At 54.1% G+C, this 6,563-nt stretch overlaps 2 long non-coding RNA genes across 2 annotated transcripts; both read left to right on the forward strand.

Moving 5' to 3' along the window:
* Positions 1–254: 254 nt before the first annotated feature.
* Positions 255–1,747, forward strand: LOC140600041 (uncharacterized). Its single transcript, XR_012003263.1, has 2 exons — positions 255–327; positions 564–1,747. It is a non-coding gene; the product is annotated as an uncharacterized lncRNA (long non-coding RNA).
* Positions 1,748–4,770: 3,023 nt separating this feature from the next.
* LOC140599853 (uncharacterized) lies at positions 4,771–6,037 on the forward strand. The gene is made up of 2 exons (XR_012002834.1): positions 4,771–5,139; positions 5,689–6,037. It is a non-coding gene; the product is annotated as an uncharacterized lncRNA (long non-coding RNA).
* Positions 6,038–6,563: the final 526 nt, after the last annotated feature.

Genomic DNA, 6,563 nt, shown 5'->3' on the forward strand with positions numbered 1-6,563 from the left:
ACCAGGCTGGACGTGCAGTTCATCCAACAAGCTGCCCACCTCCCCGGCCCCCGTTCCCGCCCCTGGAGAGCCCAGGTGCCGGTGGCTCCTCGTGGGGTGGTCTGAGGCTGGAGAGGAGATAAGATCGCCAAAGCACCCCACACAACGCCCGGGAAGGCAGGCAGTAAAGAGTCACAAGCTGTGTCATGCAATGTTTTCTATTAATAAAAATGTTTTTAATGCAATTTACGGTTACATAAAAATTGTGTATTTTAGGTATTCCCGGCGTGGCTGGGGAATTGGGAACGACCTCCCCCAGAAGGCGGATCCTTGTAACTAGCGACCTGGGTGAGTTGCCGACAATCTGTGGCAGCGGAGGAGCTTTCCCACCGCGTTCTCGAGTACTTTCTGAGGGCTGGGGTTGGGCCACGTCCCCCCACAGAAACGTGTCAGAGTTCTAGCCGCCGTGTCCAAGGATGCGACCTTCCTGGGAAGCAGGGCTGTGGATGTGATTAGTCAGGATGAGACCACCCTGGAATGGGGCGGGTCCTAGTCTAGTATGACTGATGTCCTTATACAAACAGGGACGTTTGAGCACAGAGGCGCCGAGGGACGGCCATTGGAAGACCCAGGGAGGAGACGACAGACAGCGGAGTGACGCGTCCTCACGCCAAGGAACCAGCCCCAGGATGGCCACTTCCACCGGAGACCAGGAGACCAACCAGGAGCCTGCAGAGGACCACCCCTGCTGGCATCTTGATTTCCGATTTCTGGCCTCCAGAGCTGTGCGGAGGTCTCGGCTCTGGGGGCCACGTTGTCTCGGGCTCACGTCTTGCTGTGCTCACGTGGTACTGAGCTTTGCCTTGTAAAGTGTCAGCAATTGGTGGTTTAATGCCTGTTCTGACTTCCTCCCTTTATGGTGTAGCTGGTTTCGTGGAACAATAGGGCTCCTTGCTTTGAATTCCGTTCAGCCAACGCTAAGTGATCACGTTGGTGGTGATTAGTGCTTTTTTAGAAGCCGCAGAAGAATGGAGAAGGTGGTTGATGTCTTTTCCCGAAGCAAGGACTCGAGGAGTGTAGACACGTTTCAGGCTCACACACGTACACACTAACATTCGAGTCAAAACCCTGTTGTGTTTATTTCTGGTGTTCCCGGACAAAGTCTTATGAATTTTTCAAATCGCTTTGCAGTTGCAGCCGTGCTTCCGATAAAACAGCCAAGGAGCGTGCCCTGCAGGTTCGGTTGCAGCTCAGCTCTCCTGGGTCCTCTGCGATCTGCGTGCGGTGAGGCCCGGGAGCATGGAAGCTACCCGCCCCACACTCGCCGGCTGGCTGGGCTCTGCCTGTGTGGGGCCCGGGGGAGTCACTGACAGGGACGGGGATGCTGCTGGCAGTGGGGGCAGGGGGCGCAGGCCCCAGCAGGGGTGGCAGTGGGCAGCTCTGCACCTCCAGGGCACGCGGCTCCATCCCGGTCCCCGGTCTCCTGCTGCTCCTGCCTTTATTCCTTCAGTTCCTCCAAAACATTTGTAAACAACTCCCCCTGTCAAACCCTTCTCTGGGCGAGACATCTAGAGCGGCTTCTGAAAGCTTCTGAGCTAAGACAAGCTATTTAATTAAATTCTATTCCCCAGTACCATCATATAATTTAGGGAATCCTACAGGCTTTGTGGCAAAATAGCACCATAAATTTCTGGCTGTGTCTCAAGGAAAATGACTGTGTCTGACCGTGAGTTTTCTCTTCTGTAAAATGAGGCTGTAGGTGTACAAAGGGTGTGTGGTCGTGTGTGTTTACGTGTGTAGGGTTACGGATACCATTAAAGAAGATCTGTAGATAAAGGGACTAGCAGCACGCTCACACACAGAGGGCTCACGTTCACACTCAGTAAATGTTGGATCGCTCCCCAACGTGCTCTGTCCTTCCCCTGAATCATACTGTCTCCTTCATCATGTGTTTAGTCCCCAGCAGGTGGAGGACGTCAATTCTGGGAACTTTGGGCGGCGCCATCATAACTACGCAATCAAGGCTTTTGATTTGTTTTGGTTTCAGGGGGGAGAAATCGATGTTTCTGGGTGAGTCATTTTCTTAGTGACTGTTCAGAAAATCATCCAGAGTGGTTCTTGGTCCACTGACCACCCAGGAGTCCGTGTGAATCATGCCCTTAATCCTTCATGGGGAATGTGAGGACAAATGGGAAGGGGACGTGTGTGAATCTGGACTCTCCTGTGGCGTGCTGGGCACACGGCAGACACTCAGCGTGTTTGAATCATTACTTCCGGAGCTAGTGGACAGATGTTCACACAAACAAGATGCACAAAATAGTTGTGAAGAGGAAGGGAGATGGAAAGCAAACAAGGGTGTCCATGGCTGTCCTGATAGCGCTTTGATGCTTCTAACACTCTCCAGTTTATAAAGTGATTTCCCCATGCTCCTGTTTCATCGTGGCGACAACACTCCGAGGCAGGTGGGAAAAGAAACCTCAATGTCCTGATTTTTATTTTTTGATGAAGGAGGTGAACCCCAAACTGGCCAAATACTTTTCCTGGGGGTCCACAGCCAGTGATGATGCGGTTAACACGTACTGAGAACTGGCTGCAAGCCGTACTCTTCAGGGGCGTATATGCACCACTTTCTTCAATCATCAGATCAATCTGCGGGGCCTGTTATGTGCGCGTTCCCACTCTTAGAGGAGGAAACTGAGCTTGGGAGGGTGAGGAGCTTCCCCAAGGAGCACAGACACACGTGGAGTCACTCAGGCAGCCTGAGAGCAAGGCCTGGGTTTGTGACTTTAGTGTGATGCTCTCAGCTGTGGAGCCTTTCCCAGAGCGAGCTCCACTCTCGATGAATCTGCGTGAGTAAGAGTCAATCCCATAATCCAAGCAAGCTGAAGAGTTTTCAATTGTGTCATGTTTTACGCAGACGAAAGCGTCTCCACTTACACAGAATCCGTAAGAATAGTTTCAACCAGCAATAGCCAACTAGGAAATAAAGCAGAAAGTGAAATTAAATTCACAAGGACAGCCACAGCAGCCAATGATCAAACAATATCAAATATCCAAGACCTTTATGAAAATATTTTTTAAAAATCTGTCAAAAATATATGACAATGACAGGCACGGAGGGGGGGCACTTGACGGGATGAGCACTGGGTGTTATTCTATATGTTGGCAAATTGAACACCAATAAAAAATAAATTTATAAAAAAAAAAAAAGAAAACAAGCAATTTCAGTAAAAGGTGAAAGGAAGCTTATAATCTCTAAATAAGCATAGGATCTTATTTTCCAAAACAATACTGTGTTTATATTTCAAAGTGGAATTATGTGGTGAAGATACAGAAACAATGCATAAAGGCAGTTACGAATACATCAAAAAATATGACATTAGGTACAGAAAAAAGCCAAGATATATACCATCTTCATGAATGCGGCAGCTTGGTATTGTGAAGAAGTCTGCTCCCCCTAATAAATCTCTTGGTGTGACGCTGTTCCGATAAACATTCTAGTGTGACTATTTTAAAAATCAAAGTATTTCTAAGTTTATGGAACAAGAAATGTCCAAAATATACAAGACAGTTTGGGGCAAAAAAAAAAAAAAAAAAAAAAAAAGGCAAGCGGGAATTAATCTGTTAGATACTAAGACACACTAGGAGGAAGTAGTAAGGAAAACTGTGTATCTGGTGGAGGATCTGAACTGTTGACAAAAGAGCTAGAAACGTGTTGCCGTGTGTGCAAGGCCAGGGCACGCCTCAGTGAGGAGAGACCGGGTGCTTTCAGGTAATGTGCTCCATCTGCGGAGAGGAGGGTAGCGGGGCTGCTGCCTCAGACCACACAAGGGTCCCCGTGGAAGGACCGAGGCCCCACACGGGGCAGATAAGACCCTAGAAGCAACCGAGGAACATGTGGCGTGTCCTTACAATCTTGAGTGGGGAAGGATGTGTGAGCGGTGCCCCAGGAGCCCAGGCCATCCAGGAGAGGGGCGGATTTGGCAGCTCACGGGGTTGCCTAGAGCACTAGTGGGTGCTGCGCAGCAAGCAGATGAGCTTGCTTAGGTAGGCGGCATCTCCAGCCTCCCAAACCAGCAAGGGGTCACCATCCAGAGTATACGGTGTACGACTCCAAGTTAGGAAAGAGAACCAGGGGGGACTCAAAAACAATTGGCCAAGAAAATGAACAGGTGGTTCAGAAGAGGAGAGACCCCGTCACCCAGAAGACGGCGAAGAGATGCACCACATGTGTCATCTGAGAAGCACCAACTGAGGCGACTGGGGTCTCCGTTGTGTACCCGTCCGACTTCCAAAATCCAGATAGTCTATAAATCCAAGTGCTGGTTAAAGATCGGGGAGGTAGAAAGCCACACGCCCGAGTAAGGGGCTGGGCCGGGCCTGGCGGTGCTTAGTCAGAGGAGGGGGTGTAGCCAGGAATCCCACGCACAGCATTGGATGGGGTCGTGTACTAAGGGGTGCTGGCCCCTAACGGTGCAGGGCAGGTAGCCGTGAGGGAGGTGTGCCCCACGACACCGGCGTCCACAGGGACCCAGAGCAGCTGTGGCCCATGGTCAACACGCAAAGTGTGGTTCCATGAAGCACTGAAGAAACAGCGAGGCTGGAGCCCAAGGCTATTCTATTCGGTCAGCTAAAGTCGCGAGTGGGCAAACCGTTGCACGTACGCCTGGCGCACACATGCATATTTAGAGACAGAAATCCAATGCAGGAAGGGGGAGGTGGGCAGAGGCGGGAAGGGACCAGGTGGTGGACTTACGGAACGAGCTGGGGAAATATAAAAATAAAACCCAAGGCGGGGTGTTTCTGCATAAGTGTGTGACGGCTGCCACACGCAGGACCAGGAGCCCCAAGTCCCGGGGGAGTGAGCGGCACACAGAGAGAAGTGGGTAAACGGGCCATTCCCGGGCGTTGGCGTGTGACCGGGGGAGGCCGACAGGCGCCCCCACGTCAGCGTGGAACGCAGGCCGGTGTGTGGATCACGTAGAGAGACAAAAAGCATTTGCGTCGTTTTCCCACTAAGCCAGATACGTCAGATGAAAACGCAAACACTCCGGAACGGGACCTAGTGGTGGAGACAGGTGTCCTGGTGGCCGCTCAGAGGCGATGGCGGCGGCGGTGGCGACGCAGTTCCGCGGGGGGCAGGACCTCCCCCGGCCTCGAGTGAGTGGACGTGGGCCACAGAGGCCTGAGCGGGAAGGGGCCGCCTCGTCGGGGGCGTGCGGAGTGGGGTCGCGTCCACGTGGTGGGCTGCGTTGTAGGGAGGCGGTGCTGGTGGCGCAGGGGGCGTGGGGCACCGAGGGGTCGGGCACCGAGGGGTGGGGACAGCTGCCTCTGCTTGGGCTTCCTTTCCACAACTGTTAGCTCCTGTTTTTCAAAACCAAACGCTGGCTGTCGGGGTGAGGATCCAAAGGCGCCGGATGGGAGAAATGTGTGTCCTCAGCAGCGCTGAGACGCACCCGAGAAATCCTACCTATTTTAGGGTTTTTTTTTTTTTTTTGAAAACAACTTAAAATCGGTGCTTTCTCCCGAAGTCTTCCGTGAAAGCCATACAGCGCAGTGAGCTGCGGGGCCGCCCCGGGTGGTCCTGGGGGTGGGGGGCGCCTGCACCCCAGACCTCCGCCGGGGAGGGACGCCCCCCGGTGGGCAGCGGATGGCCACAGGCTGCGACCCCGGGGCCGCCTGGCTGCCACCTGGCGCTCTCCCCGGCAGGTCAGGTGGCGGTTCCACAGGATCGCGGCTGTCGCGTCAGGCGGAGGCCACCCCTGTTCATGGGGAGTCGTCCCCCACCCGGGGTCAGCGAACACCTTATGGAAGGAGCCGGCTCACGCGGAATCCCAGCTCAGTGTGGAAGGACCAGTTCACCCCCGGGAGCAAAAGTCGGCTCCGTATGCTTTTATCGCTCCCGGTGCTACGTCTTCACGCGGTGCCCTTGCATCGCTGGTCTCCCAACAAGCGTCGCTTCTACAGTTAGTTCTTGAACGACTGTGGAGCCGTGAAAATGGGCAGAATGTTGCACTTCCACGTGGTAAATAAAACCAGCTGCTTGCAAGCAGCGCGACGGGTTTGCTTCCGAGCGTTCTTGGAAGGGAGGGCCGGGCCCCGGAGTCTCCTGCAGCAGGTGTGGGTGGCCCCGGAGGGAGCCCTGGCCCGGCCGGCGAGCATGAGCACGCGCGAATGGCACGGAGCAGGCCTCTCTGGAACACTGTGTGTGGACGTCAGGGACGAAGCCGCCCTCGCAGCCTCTGACCTCATCTCCCCCACACTAGATCGCATGCTTGAAAGGGAGCATGAGTGATTTTAACCCAAAACATGTTGTCAGTTTGTGTTAGAAAAAGGTGAGATGGAATCATGGTTGACAGGTGAGCCGGAGACGAAAGGAACAATTTCATGTTTCTTCTTGAAACCAGCCCCGCCTGGCTGATGGAGCGACGACCAGAAAATCCTGCCGAGAGAAATACCCGTGGCCGCGGTGGCTGGGAGCACCTGCCACGGCAGCCGCAGAGGAGGGAGGACTGACGCCCACCCCGCCAGGCCCCACGGCAGGCCGCCCCTCGCCCACTCTCTGGGGTTCGCCCTGGCGGGTG

The sequence above is a fragment of the Vulpes vulpes genome, chromosome 8 (genome assembly GCF_048418805.1).
Source record: "Vulpes vulpes isolate BD-2025 chromosome 8, VulVul3, whole genome shotgun sequence".
NCBI lineage: Eukaryota > Metazoa > Chordata > Mammalia > Carnivora > Canidae > Vulpes > Vulpes vulpes.